This window comes from Cervus elaphus, chromosome 12 (assembly GCF_910594005.1).
Source record: "Cervus elaphus chromosome 12, mCerEla1.1, whole genome shotgun sequence".
NCBI classification, from domain to species: domain Eukaryota; kingdom Metazoa; phylum Chordata; class Mammalia; order Artiodactyla; family Cervidae; genus Cervus; species Cervus elaphus.
In genome coordinates this window covers 53,590,995-53,610,640 of record NC_057826.1, presented here as the reverse complement: position 1 = coordinate 53,610,640, position 19,646 = coordinate 53,590,995, and positions in this window count along the sequence as shown.

The following is a 19,646-nucleotide window of genomic DNA, read 5'->3' as shown; positions in this document are numbered from 1 at the left end:
CATCGGGATCCATCAGAACTTTCCACCTCAAGGTTAAGCAGCCCTGACGTCTGTCCCCTCCCTCTTCCAGGGAGCAGAACAATCAGCAGATTGCTCACCTCTTTCTCCCTGGTTTTGGCACCGCCTCCAGACTCTTGACAACACAGATGTCATGTCCTCTGTTGAGAGGACCAAGCTCACCTTGCTTTTTGTGACCATCCAGATGCGTTGGCTCCTTTTGTTGCTACCAACGTTATTATTGTGAATAATTACAGCTTCCAATCACTGATTGATTACTGGGCATCAAATGTTGTTCATCCATGGGTATGGTCTGATTTAATCCACACAACAGCCAATAAGGTAAATACTGTCATCCCATTTTTCAGAGGAAGATGTTGACGTTTACAGAGGCTAAGTGACTCATCCAGGGTCACAGAGCTAATAAATGGAAATTGAAATCACAGGCTGATTCCAAAACTCATTTGCTGTTGTTGTTATTTAGTCACTCAGTTGTGTTGGACTCTTTGCAACCCCATGGACTGTAGCTACCAGGCTTCTCTGTCCACGGGATTCTCTAGGTAAGAATACTGAAGTCGGTTCCATCCTTCTCCAGGGGATGTTCTGACCCAGGGATCCGACCTGTGTCTCTGCGTTGGCAGGTGGATTCTTTACCACTGAGCCACCAGGGAAGCCTTCCAAAACTCATGCTCTTAACACTATGCTAATTAAGACTCTTTTCCATTCTCAGAAAGAGGAGCAGGATGTAAAAGAATGGCTAGCTTTCACTAGGCCTACAGGTACTGTTTTGTCTATATCATAAACAGAGATTACCATGAAGTGGACCCCCTTGTTTCCTGGGCTATGGCCTTTTATGAAGGGACCCTGGGAGGCAGGTATATTCATGTGTGTGTACCTCTAAATGTATGAAGGCATCCGCAGGTGGAGGACTGTCAGGAAAGACTGCTTTCAGCACACACGGCTCCTGCCTCTGCTCTGACACTCACCAGCCTGCTCTCTTGAACCAACCCATTCCCCCTCTCTGGGAATCAGTTTCTTCATCTGTAAAACAGGGATAACAAAACCTAGGTTATGGTCAGCAAGCACATTCAAGGAGATCCCAAGTGGGATGTGCCCAGCTGAGTGTCTAACTAAAGCAGAGCTTGAAAACAAAGGTGTGCCTGAGACAGTGGTCCACAGTAGGATCTGGAATAGGAGAGAAAGGGGCGGTGGGGGTGTGTGTGTGGGTGGTGGAACGGAAGGGGGTGGACACCATCCTGTTGTTCTGAGTGCTAAGTTGGCCCTCTCTGCCTCAGTTTCCCTACCCTCTTGCCCAGAGTGCTGGCCGGCTCTCCACATACCCTCCATCCTGCTCCCAGCTGAAAAGAAGATCCTGCTCCTTGTCCACCACACAGGTCACAGCCACGTGTGCTGGGCAGCAGGTGGCTGGCGAGACCCCAGCGGGCTTCTGGTCCAAGAAGTTTGGCCACCTGTGCTGTGAGCCACTTTCTCTTAGGAAACCGAGAATCAAGTGCATTCCTGACCACCTTTCTCTGCCAAGGACACACACACACAGACACACGGACAGACACAAAGATACACAGACACACTGGCTCGCTCCCAGCCCCCAGGCCCAGCGGTCCCCCCTCTTCAGCTCTGACTCTGTGGTCTAATAAGGGTAGGTGAGAAAGGGTCATGCGATTCCAGAGAGATTCCCAGTGCTCTCCTCCAAAAGCCTTTCAGCTGAATGTTCAGCTCTGGGCTAGTGTCCAGAGCCCGGGGCCCCAAGGCTGAGTCACGGGTTCCTCGAGCCCCAAGTCGCAGTTCTAGCCCAGTCCAGACCTCGGGCCTTTAAAAAAAACTCATAGGTCATCCCTCTGAGTCAGCAAAGGTTCCCACAGAAACTCCATTTGGTGTGCATTTAATCACAGGGTATTTTTAAAGCCTCATCTGGAGGTAATTTGGAATTTAAATTACCAGGAGAGAGGATATTTTTACCAGAAGAAGGGCTTGGAATAGTTACATCCTGTCAGTTATTGATCAACCATTTCCAAAGGATTAAAAAAAAATAGACCTGTTTTTACCAAATATGTTATAAAAATTCCCTTCAGGATTTGGTCATTATTAGCGTAACTGATATAAATTGTTCCACGACACTTAGGAATGTGTTCCATGACACATTTCACAAATTTTCTAAATTAAATTGAATCATACTTAGACCTCCATCTACCGGGACCACAAAAAATTCCCAGCCACTTTTCAGGGCCCCTCACTCTCCCTCCACACAGAAGTCTGAGGCCTTCAGGATTCCAGAAACATGGACAAGGGCACCAGGGCTGTGATGGTCACTATTGAGTGGCCTCTTGTCCAAGCTCTAGTAGGCTACTTGGAGGTGGCTGCTGCCGCTGCTGCCCACAGCATCCTCTCCAAATCCAAGGCCACAGAGCAAGTGTTAAGCCCCAGGCATCCCTTCCCCTCCTAGTCACGCCCCCAAGGCCCTGCCAACTCCAGAGTGCCTGGTGGAGGCCCAGCACTCAAGGGTCCTGCCAGCCCTTAATGACTTCTGGGCCCTAGGCCCCCTCCCAACCCTCTCCATCTCTAACAAGTAGTGTTAAGACTCCAAACCCTTAGAAAATCTAAGAAAGGCCTCTAACTTTTCCCTGGGGCAAGAGAAACCCAACCCTCGAAAACGCAGAGGCCTCTGGAGAGGAAAAGGGGAAAATAGCTCACATTCTTTTCCAGTGAGCCTGCAGAAGAAAAACAGACATGGTTAATTTCTCAATCACAGTAGTCCCTGACTTAGGCAATAATTACTCGATTTACTTAGCACTGCACACTCTTTGGGGAGTAGGTAGAGAAACTGTTGGGACCAAAACAAAAACAAAACCCCTTCCTTAACAAAGGTTATGAAATCTTTTGGCTTCTGTGATTTTCAGGGTCTCTCTAGGATACTCCTGTTTGGACATGACATCAAACCACACAGATGCCATCCAGTAGCTTGGTGTCCAGTAGCTTGGTCTCGTGGTTGTTCTTCTTTGTGGAAGAACTACAATCCATTTGAGGACAGATGAGGTTGAGATGCTTCCTAGGTGGCATTAGCGGTAACGAACCTACTTGCCAATGCAGGAAACACAAGAGGCATGGGTTCGAACCCTGGGTCGGGAAGATTTCCTGGAGGAGAGCATGGTAACACACTCTAGTATTCTTGCCTGGAGGATCCCTGGACAGAGGAGCCTTATGGGCTACAGTCCATAGGGCTGCACAGAGTCGGACACAACTGAAACGACTTAGCATGTATGCATGAGGTTGTGATAAGGGATGAAATTCAAGTAAACATGGGTTAGCTTCAACTCACACCCAATACCACAGAAGGCAGGGGAGCTTATGGTTAAGAGGAGTGGCTATGGAATCAAATCAATCAGAGTTTGAGTTCTGGCTCCATAACTTTTTGGCTGTGTGAATTTAGACAAGTTACTTTACCTCTCTGAGCCTCCATTTTTCCATTTCTAGTATATAAGCAACCTTGCAATTAAAAGAGCTATTCTTTACAGGATTAAGTAAAAATTTCATAAGCAACTTGTGATTTATAATAAGTATTCAGTTCAGTTCAGTCACTCAGTCATGTCTGACTCTTTGCAACCCCATGGACTGCAGTCTGCCAGGCTTCCCTGTCCATCACCAATACCAACTCAAACTCGTGTCCATCGAATCAGTGATGCCATCCAACCATCACATCCTCCGTCATCCCCTTCTCCTCCTGCCTTCAAACTTTCCCAGCATCAGGGTCTTTTCAAATGAGTCAGTTCTTCATTGCATCAGGTGACCAAAGTATTGGAGTTTCAGCTTCAGCGTCAATCCTTCCAATGAATATTCAGGACTGATTTCCTTTAGGATGGACTGGTTGGATCTCCTTGCAGTCCAAGGGACTCTCAAGAGTCTTTTCCAACACCACAGTTCAAAAGCAGCAATTCTTCGGTGCTCAGCTTTCTTTATAATCCAACTTTCACAGCCATACATGACTACTGGAAAAACAATAGCCTTGACTAGACAGACCTTTGTTGGCAAAGTAATGTCTCTGCTTTTTAATATGCTGTCTAGGTTGGTCATAGCTTTTCTTCCAAGGAGCAAGTGTCTTTTAATTTCATGGCTGCAGTCACCATCTGCAGTGATTTTGGAGCCCAAGAAAATGTCTGTCACTGTTTCTATTGTTTCCCCATCTATTTGCCATGAAGTGATGGGACCAGATGCCATGATCTTAGTATTTTGAATGTTGAGTCTAAAGCCAACTTTTTCACTCTCCTCTTTCACTTTCATCAAGAGGCTCTTTAGTTCTTCTTTAATAAGTATATATTTGATCAACATCCCTCTTCCTGGCATGTAGCTCCTAGGACCCTTGGAATTTCCTGTAATGAAAACAATGCAAGTGTCTTTTGTTGTATGAATGAGGTGACTTTGGGGAAGCACATAGGTCACCTCAGGATGGGGACTGGTCACCAGAGGAGTCAACGGGTGACTAGAGACAACTTTCAGCCCTCTTTGGGGAGGGGAGAGCAGCTGAAGACTGAGTTCAGTCACCAAGGGCCAGTAATTCAATCTATTGTGCCCATGTAATGAGGCTTCTGTAAAAACCCAAAAGTGGAAGAGTGGCGAGCTTGGGGAGGGCATGGACACTCTGAGCCCCTTCCCACATACCCTAGCCTATGCTCCTCTTTCACCTGGCTGTTCCTAAAGTATATCCTCTTATAATAAACTGGTAACCTGTTCCCAGGTGGCTCAGTGGTAAAGATTCTGCCTGCCAATGCAGGAGATGCGGGTTCAATCCTTGGGTCAGGAAGATTTCCTGGAGGAGGAAATGGCAACCCACTACAGTATTCTTTCCTGGATAATCCCATGGACAGAGGAGCCTGGTGGGCTACAGTCCATAGGGTTGCAAAGAGTTGAAGAGGTGTTGGAGAAGACTCTTGAGAGTCCCTTGGACTGCAAGGAGATCCAGCCAGTCCATCCTAAAGGAAATCAGTCCTGAATATTCATTGGAAGGACTGATGCTGAAGCTGAAGCTCCAATACTTTGGCCATCTGATGCAAACTGACTCATTTGAAAAGACCTTGATGTTGGGAAAGATTGAAGGTAGGAGGAGAAGGGGACAACAGAGGATGAGATGGTTGGATGGCATCACCGATTCAATGGATATGAGTCTGAGTAAACTCCAGGAGTCGGTGATGGACTGGGAGACCTGGCATGCTGCAGTCCATGGGGTCACAGAGTCGGATATGACTGAGCAACTGAACTGAACTGACTAAGCACACACACATAATCTAGTAAGCTAAATGTTTCTCTTGAGTTCTTGAGTTCTGTGAGCTGCTCTAGCAAATTAATTGAACCAAGGATGGGGTCATTGGAATTCGCAGTGTTTAATATGTTGGTCAGAAGCACAGGGGAGAACCTAGGCTTGCAACTGTCACATGAAGTGATGGTGGGGGGTGGGGACAGTCTTGTAGGACTAAGACCTTAACACGGGGACTCTGATGTTATCTCCAGGCAGACAGTGTGAGAATTGAGTTGCAGGACACCCAGCTGGTGTTGGAGAACAGCTTGGTGTGGGGGGAAAACCACATTGGAATTGGTGACAGAATCTTACAACTATGGCACACCAAGACAGAGATACCTCTGTGCCCAGAGCTTCAGAAATTAAACTTTGTACAGTTTTTCATAGTCCATAATATTTCAGAAAGGGAACTTCTCTGGCCTGGGTTGGTCTTCTCTGCCTTTATTAAATATAAACACATTTTTCAGCCATTGAATGGACTATAGCCTGAATTCAACAGTGACGGGATATGTGTCACTCAAGAAGCCAGACTGCCTGATGGAGCTGCCCTCTGAAGAACCTTAACAGCATCCAGGGAGTTCCATCATCAGTCCTCCTCTTTGAAAGAAACAAGGACTTAAATAATTAGAGAGTATCATGTTTCCTAAAATTCTTGCTGATGTATCTCTTCCCTAAAATTATCCTTTAGAAAAGAGGGAGTGGTCTTAGGCAAGCTCTTAATTACAGGGTGTTCTCATAATAATTGTATTTTTGAATAAAAGAACACTATTTGGAGAATGTACAAAATCCTCAAAGAAACTCAATCAATGTTATTTTTAGGTTGGTAAGGAGATCACTCAACAGATTTTGTTAAAAAAGGAAGCAAAGAAATGAATATCAATGTACTCATTATTTCTGGGGCAAGACCTTCACAAATGTGAGCACTGGTGGTGGTGGTTTAGTCACTAGGTCATGTCTGACTCTTGTGATCCCATCAACTGTACCCTGCCAGGCTCCTCTGTCCATGGGATTCTCTAGGCAAGAACACTGGAGTGGGTTGCCATTTCCTTCTCCAGAGCATCTTCTCAACCCGGGGATCAAATCCACGTCTCCCGTGTCCCCTGCACTGCAGGCAGATTCTTTTATCACTGGGCCACCATGGAAGCACTGGATATCACTGCAAACAACCTTTTAAAGATCACTGATCAAAATGATACTAAAACTAGTTATGTTACAGAAATCATATATGTACTCACAAAAAAAAACTTAGAAAATTTGTCTTACAAATAGGCCAGTGGGTACTTGTGGCTTGGTATAAATTTCCAGTAGCAACAAGAAACATAGATTCACAAAGGGCTGGATTTCAAACAGTTTTAGGAATTAAAGATGACTGTGGGAGAGGACTCAAGAAACAGCTCCAGTGAGAGAGACAGTGATGGTAAAGAGAAGTTGGAACAAATCTGTTCCATGAAATGCAAAAGAGGGAGAAAAAAGGTAATCTTTCTTTGTGACTTTATATCATGTGATTTGTAAGTTTGTTGTAAATAATAAATATCATTAGCTGTATTTGACTTTTCTGCCAACATTCCTAAAACTTTATACATTCAAGTTGTGTCCCCTTCCCAGAGTTTTTTGTTGTTGTTGTTTGTTTAATCTCTCATTTGGAAAAAAACAAAAGATGAATGTCAGTATTCAGGGTTGACTTTTGCTCGGGTATATAATTTAAGCTGTAACAGGAAAGGTGATGAAGGTCCCTGACCTTCCTTGCCAAGCAAGCCCACCTGTGCTGAAGGTAACAGACTCCTCTTAGACTTGCTTTTATTGGTGCCTCTTTGGCAGGACCAGGTTTGAATCCCTGGGAACCTGAGCTCACTGAGGACATGTTGCTGTTGTTCAGTTGCTAGCTGTGTCCTACTCTTTGGGACCGCATGGACCACAGCACGCCAGGCTTCCCTGTCCTTCACTATCTCCCAGAGGTTGCTCAAATTCAAGTTCATCAAGCCGGTAATGCCATCCAACCACCTCATCCTCTGTTGTCCCCTTCTCCTCCTGCCTTCAATCTTTTCCAGCATCAGGACCTTTTGCAATGAGTCGGCTCTTGGCATCAGGTGGCCAAAGTATTGGAGCTTCAGCTTCAGTGTCAGTCCTTCCAATGAATATTCAGGGTTGATTTCCTTTAGTGAACTTAGAACTACTGCCTTCACTTACCCAAGAGCAGAAAATTGCCTGGTTCTTCCCAAGAAGAACTCCTAAGTGCTCTGGACTGAAGGTGTCCCCCATCCCCAAAATTCACATATTGAAGTCCTAACCCCCAGTGAGATGGTGTTTGGAGATGAGACGTTGGGGAGGTAATTAGGTCTCGATGAGAAGATGAGGGTAGGGTCTCCGTGGTGAGATTAGTGCCCTTATAAGAAGAGGAGGGGACTAGAGCTTCCTCTCTCTGCTGCATGAGGATCCAGGGAGAAGGCAGCCATCTGCAGGCCAAGAATGGGCAGCAAAGAGGTAATGAACTTCTGTCCGGCTTCCCTGTGGAAGAGCAGAAGAACTGACTTCCTCTGTCCATTGCTTTGAAAGTCCAAGCCCAGCACAGCAGAGAACCATCACTAAAACCACAGATTGGAAAGGCTGATGATGCCACAGGGAGCGTATGGTTTCCCCTCTCCCTACTGCGGGTCCCCCAGGCATCAAGGAAGGCAGGGAGGGAGGGTTCCCAAATTCCACCCTCCTTTGCAGCCCAGGAGATATAGTCAGGGGATAATTGACTGTCTGCAAAGGACTCTGTCAGGGCCTCCAGGAGCTTACTTCCCACCCCCTCATCCCCTCCCAGCTGCCAACTCTGTCTGGACCATAGACAAAGCAGCGGGTTGTAACCAAAATGACAGAGTATAGAATATCTGAGATTGTTTCCAATTAGTTTTTCAAGCAGTCCTACAGAGGGGGTCAGATTTTTTAAGTGCTACTTTGCACATTAAGTAATCATCACTTTCAGCCTCTCTGAGCAGAGCGTCCAGAGCACCTTCTCTTGGGTCTCCTGGGCAGGAATCCAGAAGTTTCCATTTCATGGAAATCCAGAGCCTTTATCCTTCCTGTCAACATTGATGATAAAAGTTGTAGATCATTAGATACTGGGTAACTCAATGTGGCAGCAGCCTTTCATGATGTTTGCTTTTTTAAAAAGTTATAAAGTCGAGAAGGTAAGAGCAAACTGTTCCTGGTGAGATGCCTTCCCTGTACCAGCTCTGCTTCCAGTAACGCTGCCCCATGTGGAGGTTTGTGCAGAAGCCTGACAAGGCGCTAAATGACCTCAGTTTATTTCAGTGGGAGGAAGGTTGTTTTAGTTGAATTCATAAGCAGATAATAATAAAATCAGTGAGGCCCATTGGAAAACTGCCATGATGAGCAGGATTGAACCATCATTATTTAAACCTGTTGGTATTAATGCAGAAAATGTATCACAAGCTCTCCTTCCCTCAGTAGTTCATGAAACTTGGATACACATAAATGGAAGACCTTAGAGTTATGCCAAACCTTAGGCACACCTTTGGAAAGCTTAGATAAGGAAGCCCTCCACCAGAAGCTCATAAAACCCAAGCGGGATAGAGTTTTGGAGTCAGAGCAGAGCCTTCAGCTCTGGGACATCAGAGCTTCACCTCATGCTGTTCCCTTCTTCATGGAGGCCATCCTTCCCCTCTTCCCACCTTGGCAACACCTAGCCATTCTCAAAGACCATCTCAGGGACTTTCCTGTGGTCCAATGGTTAACACTCCACACTGTTAATACAGGGGGTCATGGTTCCATCCCTGGTCAGGGAACTAAACCCCACATGCCACAACTAAGACTTGGTGCAGCCAGATAAAGAAATAATTTTTTTTTAAAAAAAAGGACCAGTTCAAGTCCTGAAAATTAATTTGGCACCAGTTTTGGAAAGTCCAAAATTGTCACCTAGTTCTATAATCTACCCCCCTTTATAATTTTGAGCAAGAATTGAACACCATTGCTGACTGGAGACTCACTGCCCCCAGAGATAATCCATTCTAGCTCCAAATAGCTTCATTTTTATTAATAATAATATATACTATTTGGGCCTCCCTTGTGGCTTAGCTGGTAAAGAATCCGCTTGCAATGCAGGAGACCAGAGTTCGATCCCTGGGTTGGGAAGATCCCTTGGAGAAGGGAAAGGCTACCCACTCCAGTATTCCTTCCTGGAGAATTCCATGGACTGTATAGTCATGGGGTCCCAAAGAGTCGGACACGACTGAGCGACTTTCACTTTCATATACTATTTACAGTGTACTAACTTAAGCCTGACAACTGTCATGTGATGTAATTCTCACAACAACCTTACGAGGGAAGGTTTTATTTCTCTTTGGGAATCCAGTAGGGACTGCACAGCTCTGAGCACACCTCTGATGGACTGAGTGGCAGTGGAGAGAGTATCAGACCAAGAGTCTGGTGTCTTGGACTCTGGTTCCAGCTCTGCCACCTCCAGACCAGCCCTCCCCCTTCTCTAGCCTCTGTTTCCCCGCATGAAGCAGATGATGTGTTGACGTGTGCCCCCACCTCTCTTTGATGCTGGCCAGCTAAGCGCTGGAGCTCTCTCAGGCCACAGGACTGGAAGTTAAGGCCAGGGAGATGGAATCCATTACTTAGACTGAATCACGTCCTCAGGCACCTACCTAGGGAAGCAGAAGTGGTCCCCTAGAGCACACAGCTGGGACAGGGAGCCAGGCAGAACCCATGGGCAAGTGCTAACTTCTGTAGGCACCTTGATCTATTTGTCCTCTACACTCTCCAGGCTTACAACAAGCAGAACTAACACTTGCATAATTCAGTCTTTCAGCCTCTAACCTTTTCAGAACTTTCTCAATATTTAGCAAAATATAATTGCAAAAGATAATAAAGATACTCCACTCATAAGGTTATTATGAGAATAAAATCATGTGACAATTGTCAGGCAAAAGCTAATACACAGTAAATAGTATATATTATATTATTAATTAATATTATAGTATATTATAGCAATATATCATTAATAAAAATGAAGCTATTTGGAGCTAGAAGGGGTTATCTCCCTTCTTTTCCAAATCTCAATATTTCACACAGTGTCACTGATAATCTCCAGAAATTTCTTTGGAAAATTCCTTACTGGCTAATTCATCAAGAAAGTTAGGAAGGTGGACTGGGTTCAGCCTTCATCATTGTGTTGGGGAGTTTTTCATTCATTTGTTCATGTATTTCACAAGCTGTGTGTGGCAGATGGTGGGGTGGCTATTATATCCTAGGCACTGTGCTGAGTGGTGTCTTGGTCATCTACAATGATGAATAAGACTAGACACAGTTCCTGTCCACAAGGGATTATAGTCTTACTGGTGCTAAAAATATTAAGCAAATAATCACACATTATGATTAAAATTTGTGGTGTCATAAAGAAAAAAACACACAGGGTGCTAACAGGCAGACCTGTCTTAACCTGAGGGTGAGGTGGGATCAGAGAGGGCTTCCTGGAGGAAGTGGCATTTAAGCTTAGACCTGAAACATTCAGGAAAGAAGCGTGGTGAGGGTTGGGGAGAGGTGGCTCCAAGGAGAGGTAATGTGCTTTGACCCACAACATACTGTGGTGGGTTGGCACTGGACTCATAATCCCAGCTCTAGCTTTCACTGACTGTGAAACTTTGTGTGAATCACCTAACCTTTCTGGGCCTCAGAGGCTTTTCATTTTGATTGGGTTTTGTTGGCTTGTTTTCTATCCCATCTGTAAAATGAAGATCTGCTACCTCAAGCAAATGTTGTGATGCTCAGAAGAAAGCATTGGCTAATATATCACCCAGAAAAAGAATTCTACGTGAATAAATATGTGAGATTCTTAGTATTGACATTTGCCCTTGAAATTCACTGCATCTGTGGAAGTGAGGTCGTCTGTGGGAGAACTTCAACTGACATTTAGAAAAAATGTGAGTGGAATGGGTTTTCCTTATTTGGATTCTCCACTTTAAACACAATATTCCCAGATAATGTACAGACACATAAGGGGGATGCAGAGGGATTGGGAAACCTGGTCCCAGATGACCTTGAGAGGGAAAAGCCATCAGACGAGTGATGGGAGAAAGGGGCTTATTAAACAAACCTCACCGACAGTCCCTCACCCTTTTTTTCCAGATGCGCCTCAAAACGTTTGCCAAGAACTCTAATGAGAAACAGACCCTCTCTCCATCCTTCACCTGCAGATTTCTAAGCAGAGATATTGCTGCCACTTCTGCTTAGAGTTCAAGAGTGGTTTGTTTTCAATTCTCCCTTGTAGGAATCGGGGCTTTGAGAGCTGGAGAAAACAGTTCAGATTTTTCCTTATTCTATACTCCAGCCAAAATGCACAGGGTCAAAAAACGAAAGGGAGAAAACCCAGGACATTTGGTGGAGGACTGGGGCTAATCACCCACCGGAAGCCCTGGTAGTTAATAACCCAAACCCGTATGTTGAAAGGAAGCAACATAGAGGAATCCTAGTTTGCACATTGAAATGTTTACTCAGTCGTGGGAAGGTCCATGTTTATGGTCCTCACCCACCCACCCACCAGCTTCAGTGTGGGTCAATGAATCTATTGTGGAAAAAAGAAAGCCAAGGCAAGACCTTAGCCAGCAAAATGTAGAAGTGGGATTTGTCTCCTTAACCTGAAACAGAGGTTATAAAAAGAGATTTGCCAACTTCTACCATTTTGGATTGGGGGTTTTCCTTCCTAACTGCATAAGATTCTAAGACAAATGTGTTCTCCTCTTTTGTCTTTTGGGCCAGAAATCCAGGCCTGCCTCTCTTCTCCACCACCTGACCTCATTTCTCGGAGGCCTGTTTCAATCTGTTTTGCTTGTTTCCTCTGCTTTCCACAGTCTTCGCTTGCCTGCTTGACCTGCAGAGCCAGGATGGAGATTCTTTCTGCAATGCACTCTCTCCAAGAAGCCAGCACAGACCCTCGCTCCCTCTTTCTGTGTTTACATACAACTGTGGGAAGACCATACTTTCTATTTCTCATGTCATGCTGTCTCTTGAAAAAATCCTTATTTCTAAAAACTTTTCCTTCTTGGGCCTTCTCTGGTGGTCTTCACTCCTTAGTCCTGGTGGCTAAGACTCCTTACTCTTAATGCAGAGTGCCTGGGTTCAATCCCTAGTCAGGGAACTAGATCCCACATGCTTCAATGAAGATCTGGAGCAGCCAAATACATAAATATTAAGGGAGAGAAAAAAAAAAAAAAAAAGCTCTTTCCCTTCTTACAGGCAATCAGGATAATGATTTGCTAAAAAAGAGTTGAGCTATAATCGGCCTAAGTGGTGGGAAAAACCAATTCTTGACTTCCTTTTGGATCGTTCACCCCCACAGCACCCAATTCCTCTCCATGAGAGCTCTATGCTCTTTAAACCAAGCTTCACCCACATGAAAGTTTGCCAAGACAAACCCTCTGTGAGGGAGGAGCTCCCGTCAAAGCCTCTTGTTGGAATAGTGTGCCATGTGCCAAATGAATGTGCAGAGGCTAAAAAACGAGCTGGGAAACCATTTTTATGATCAAGTTACGTGAAAAAGAAAAGCTGGAAGCAAAACTGGAATTTCATGTGTTCAAAAGTATGGAACCCAAACATTAGATTAAAAATAAAAATGCTTGCTTAAAAATAAGAAAGTTTGAAAGAGAAGATTCCAAGATGCGCTAAGGCTGTGAGGGTAGTTGAGTGGGATGAGAATGTGCTGTGGGGCCAGGCTTCTTGCCTCCAGGTGACAGCTCTGAGTGAATTCTAGGAGCCTCAGTATTCTCAGCTGAAAATGCTCCTCCTCTCTGAGGGTTCTGGTGAGGATTAAATAAAGTGATGTATGTGAGAGTTCTGGGGGCTTCCCAAGCGGTGCAGTGATGAAGAAAGACCCCATGGACTGTAATTCACCAGGCTCCTCTGTTCACACGGATTTCCCCAGGCAAGAATACTAGAGTGGGTTGCCATTCCTTTCTCCAGGAGATCTTCCTGACCCAGGAATCAAACTTGGGTCTCTTGTATTTCAGGCAGATTCTTTACCGTCTGAGCCACTAGGGAAGCCCCGGTGGTAAAGAATCCCCCTGCCAATGCAGGGGCTGCAGGAAACATGGATTCGATTGGGTCAGGAAGATTCCCTGGAGTAGGAAATGGCAATCTACTCTGGTGTCCTTGCCCGAGAGAGTCGGACACGACTGAGCGACTGAGCACACAGCACATGTACGAGAGGTCTAGCAACACCTCTTCAGCCTTAAGTTGTCTACTGTTCTGCACTTTCTAAACTTTCCATGATGTTTGTATCCTCATTGTGGGGAAAAGTAAACTTATAATAATAACAATGTGGTCCAAGTCATTTCAAACAAGGTACATCTCAAACAAGGTAATGTTACCCAGATTGGATATCATATCTAGCATGGCAAAACTTCTAAAGTGTTTCCTAAAGCTTAGTAATCATTGGTCTAAAAGTGCAATTATTTTATCCTGCCAATAACACAACCATAGACTCAATCTGCCACGGTAGAGAGAAGGTTTCATTTCTTTTTAATGATGGCTACTCCAGGGAGCACATTTCAGGGATACTGGTGCCTCCCATAGAGATGCAAGGAACTTGGCTTTCTGCTTTGAAAGATACCCAGCAGGCTGAATGCCTCTGAGGAATGAGAGTTCCCCTCCCCCACCCCCATATATCCTCTGAAATGGCAACATTCTTTTCATCAAACTGTTTCATTAGCATCCTTTTGTAACCCATTAAGTCTTTAACAGCAGCTTTGAGGAGTCCCACCTGTTTTCCATCAAGATTTCAACTGTAAGCCAGCACAAACATGTGTGATAAGTTGATGCTAAAATACCATGACACACTCCTTGGATTTACTAGCATTTAATAAATGAAGGAGAAAGCTTTGCCTTTTATAGCTCTGAGCCTCCCAGGCCCAAAGCAGACATAGCAGTTGTTTCCTGCTAAACATTCATCACCCACTGCTTCCAGATCCGAGGGCCAGTCACCTCCGGTCCCTATAAGGGCAGGAGGACCCCTCTCTTTAGGAGTAGCAGGCCCGGTGTGCTCAGTCCTGACTGTAGCTCAGTGTCAACCGAGTCGTTTTCTAAGAAGCACCCAGGCCCAGGTCCCAGTCCCAGAGATTCTGATTTAATTGGTCTTTGGTATGTGTGTGGTGGGGGTGGGGGTGCAGGGAATGGGAGTGGGGGACTTTTTAACAACTCCTCAAAGGCCTCTTGTGCATAGACAGGACTGGGATCTGCTGAAAGTGATTTAGATCATAAGCAGTGTGAAATGAAGTGAAGTGAAAGTCACTCAGTCATGTCTGACTCCTTGCGACCCCATGGACTATACAGCCCATGGAATTCTCCAGGCCACAATACTGGAGTGGGTAGCCTTTCCTTTCTCCAGGGGATCTTCCCAACCCAGGGATGGAACCCAGGTCTCCTGCATTGCAGGCGGATTCTTTACCAGTTGAGTCACAAGGGAAGTCCCGTAAGCAGTAGAGTCAAGTGGAAAGAACATGGACTTTGGAAATTGGAAGTAATAGATTTGAATTCACCATCTGAAAAGAATAAACTGTGTTATGTTAGGCAAGTTTTCTTAAATTCTTGGATCTGTTTCTTCATTTCAAAACTGGGGTTAATAATATCTGTCTTATAAGGCTGATGTAAAGATCAAATAAAATAATATATGTAAACTGCAGGGTACTGGGTCTTAGTCACAGCAGTTGATCAGTAGGTGTTAAGTTTTGTTATTAATGGGTTGAATGTCAACCGCTATTTCCTAAGAATCAAGGCTCCTTAGGAGAATATAGTAATTCTACCATCATCTTGGGGGATGACAAAGCCTCTCTTCAAAGCAAAGTACCTATCATATAAAGGTCAATACAATACTGTATTAGAGATTCTAGTCAACATAATAGAGCAAGAAGAAGAAATAAGACACATAGAACGCAAAAGGAAATATCAGTTCAGTTCAGTTGCTCAGTTGTGTCCGACTCTTAGCGACCCTATGGACCACAGCATGCCAGGCCTCCCCGTCTGTCACCAACTCCCAGAGTTTACCCAAACTCATGTCCATTGAGTCGGTGATGCCATCCAGCCATCTCATCCTCTGTCGTCCCCTTCTCCTGCCCTCAATCTTTCCCAGCATCAGGGTCTTTTCCAATGAGTCAGCTCTTTGTATCAGGTGGCCTAAGTATTGGAGTTTCAGCTTCAACATCAGTCCTTCCAGTGAACACCCAGGACTGATCTCCTTTAGGACGGACTGGTTGGATCTCCTTGCAGTCCAAGGCACTCATAAGAGTCTTCTCCAACACCACAGTTCAAAAGCATCATGACTACTGGAAAAACCATAGCCTTGACTAGACGGATCTTTGTTGGCAAAGTAATGTCTCTGCTTTTTAATATGCTGTCTAGGTTGGTCATAACTTTCATTCCAAGGAGCAAGTGTCTTTTAATTTCATGGCTGCAGTCACCATCTGCAGTGATTCTGGAGCCCCCAAAAATAAAGTCAGCCACTGTTTCCATTGTTTCCCCATCTATTTGCCATGAAGTGATGGGACCGGATGCCATGATCTTAGTTTTCTGAATGTTGAGCTTTAAGCCAACTTTTTCACTCTCACTTTCATCAAGAGGCTCTTCAGTTCTTCACTTTCTGCCATAAGGGTGGTGTCATCTGCATATCTGAGGTTATTGGTATTTCTCCTGGCAATCTTGATTCCAGCTTGTGCTTCATCCAGCCCAGCGTTTCTCATGATGTACTCTGTATGTAAGTTAAATATAAAATTGTCTTGATGTGCAGATGGTGTGTCTACATAGAAAATCCAAGGACTCTTAACAAATGCTATTGAAACTAATAAATTTAGCAAGATTGGAGAACCCAAGGTCAATGACAAAAACCAATTATATCTCTAAATCCTAGCAATGAGCAACTGAAATTTTTGGTTTAAAAAGCAATACCAGGGCTTGCCTGGTGGCTCAGTGGTAAAGAATCACCTGCCAATGCAGGAGAAATGGGTTTAATCCCTGGTCCAGGAGAATTCCACATGCCGCGGAGCAATTAAGCCTGTGCACCACAGTTACTAAGCCTGTGCTCTAGAGCCCAGGAACCACAACTACTGCACCCATGTACCACTTCTACTGAAGCCTGCACCCCTTAAAGCCTGTGCTCTGCAACAAAGAGAAGCCACCACAATGAGAAACCTGAACACCGCAACTAGAGAGTAGCCCCTGCTCGCCACAACTGCAGAGAAGTCTGTACAGCAAAGAAGACCCAACACAGCCAAGAATAAATAAATTAATTTAAAAAAAATTTTTTTTAAAGCAATACTATTTACAGCATAAAAAACCATGAAATACTTAGGTTTAAATTTTACAAAGTATGTGTAGGACCTATATGTTGAAATCTAAAAGTCACCATTAAAGAAATCAAAGGAATCTAAACAAGTTAAATAGATTAGAGGGCTAAATATTAAGATATCAATTTCCCCCAGATTGATTGAGTGTAATCCCAATCAAAACCTCAGCAGACTTTTTGTAGAAATCAACAAATTGATGTTAAGATTTACATGGAAAAACAAGGGACTTAGAATAGTCAAAACAACTCTGGAAAAAAAAAAAAGGAGTTGGAGGGTTCATATTATCTTATTTCAATACATACTATGGAACTAGAGTAACCAAGACCTAGTGGTATTGGTGAAAGAGGAAAGTGGTCCAGAAATAGATCCACGTATTTATGTGGTCAACTGATTTTTGACAAAAGTACAAAGACAATTCAATGGAAAAAGAACAGGCTTTTTTTCAACAAATTGTGTTGGAACAACTGGATATTCATATTAAAAAAAAAAAAAGAACCTTGACCCTTAATCCACATTCCATAACTTATACAAAAACTAACTCAAAATGTACCATAGACATAAATGCAGAACCTAAAACTACAAACTCCTAGAAGAAAACATAGGAGAAAAATCTTTCTGACAATGGGTTTGACAAAAATTTCTTAGATATGACACTCACAGCACAATCTATAAAAGAAATGAATAAATCAGACTTTGTCACAATAAAAAACATCTGCTCTGCAAAAACCACTAAGAAAATGAAAAAAACAAGCCACAGACTAGGAAAATATTATTGCAAAATGCATCTGACAAAGGGCATATTATGTTCATAGTGCATAATGAACTCTCAAAATTGAACAAGAAAACAAACAACCCAACTTAAAAAAATGGGCAAAATATTTAAATAGGCAACTTACCAAAGAACATATAGATGGCAAATGAGCATATGTAAATATATCCAGCATTATTACTAGAGAACTTCAAATAAAAATCACTATATACCTATTAGACCAGTTAAAATTTTTTAAAAAATTGATAATATCATGTCCTGTTGAGGTGGGGAGCAACTACAATTCTCATATATTGTAATGGTAGAAATGCAAAATGGTATAGCCACTTTGAAAAGCAATCTGTTAGCTTATAAAGTTAATAAGCACTTATCAAATGGCCTAGCAATTCTGTTTAGGTATTTATCCAAGAGAAATAGAAACATTTTCACATGACAGTCCATACACAAATACTTATAGTGATTTATTCAAAATCACCAAATGTGGAACTCAAATGTCCATCAACGGGTAAATGAATAAGCAAACTGCAGTATATCCATGCAATGAAATACTACTCAGCAATAAAAAAAGGAAAACCAACCACAGATATATAAAATAACACAGATAAATCTCAGATGCATTTTACTAAGTGAAAGAAAAGTGAAAGTGTTAGACACTAAGTCAGATCTGAGTCTTTGCAACCCTGTGGACTGTAGCCCACCGCTGACTCCTCTGTCCATGGAATTCTCCAGGCAAGAATACTGGAGTGGCTTGCCACTCCCTTCTCCAGAGGATCTTCCTGACCCAGGGATCAAACCCAGGTCTCCCACATCACAGGCAGATTCTTTACCGTCTGAGCCACCAGGGAAGCTAGACACAAAAGTCAGTAATTTATATGATTCTATTTATATGACATTCAGCGAAAGGGAGACATTTAGGGACAAAGAATAGATTAGTGATTGCCAGAGGCTAGGAGTAGAAAGAAAGGATGACTACAAATAGTGATATGAGGGAAGTTTGGGGGGTAATGTAATTGTTCTATATCTTGATTGTGATGGTGGTTATATCAATATATGCATTTGTCAAAACTCATAGAACTGTACAACAAAAAGTATAAATTTCATTGTATGTAAACTATACCTCAATTTAGAAAATGTTGGGGCATCTCTGAAATAAAGAAATACAGAATCTCATTGATATATGGATTGGTTTGACTCAAAGGTCAAGGAGTGGGTGAAAGTGATTCTTCTGCAAAGTCAATCACAAAATTAAAACAACTGTGTAGAGTAAACTAGACCAGTGATTTTAAATCTGGGTCATTAGAGTCCTGGGGATTTATCTTAAAAAGGTAGTGATTGGGACTATGGAGTTATTTCCATATTTTAAAAAAAAAGTCCTAAGAAAAATTATGTTTTATACGAGTAAAATCTCACATTCTTTTGCTTTTGGCTGGAATTTTCTTTTTCTGCTGGTCATATGTAATTCACAGAGAGTTAAAAAGTCCAACCTGTAGCTGTGGATAAAAGTCCTTCTGAAGATGAGGCTCATGGGGAGAAAATTGTAAAAGGGGTTTTTGGCAGTGAAAAGTTTGTGAATGGCCAGATAAAACCAGACGTATGAGGGAGGTGAAGGCATACACTCCTCTGGGAAGGTCTGAAAAAATCCAAACAAGGTTTTATTTGACCAAGATAAATTAGGCTCATCCTGTCAAAGGGTGGGGAATAGCCCCCTCCCACCCCCATCTCAGATCTCTTCAGGCTGTAGGAGCTCCAAACCACACCCATGGGTAAATCAGAGACTGAACAAACCCTTGAGATCTGATACCACATGTCAACCCCCATCTAGAGCGCCTCCTTGCTCAGTACTAGGACATCCCAAGTGAAAAGAAGTGCATTTCTAGGGACTTCCCTGGTGGTCCAAGGCTAAGACTCCCACTCCCAACATAGACGGCCTGGGTTCAATCCCTGGTCAGGGAACTAGATCCCACATGCTGCAACTAAGTGTTCACATGCCGCAACTAAAAAGATCCCGCATGTTGCAACTAAGACCCAGCTCAGTCAAATAAATAGATATCAAAAAAAAAAAAAGAAGTGCATTTCTAGGGTCCAGCCTGAACCTCTTTGTTGACAACTAGTTCATTGGTTTTATGATTGTTCATCATAGCAAGAAAAGTTGGGGTTTTGCATCAACCAACACTAGAATAAGTGACACCGAGCCCAGGCTGAGGTGGGAAAATGCAAGAGATTAAGACAGCAACCT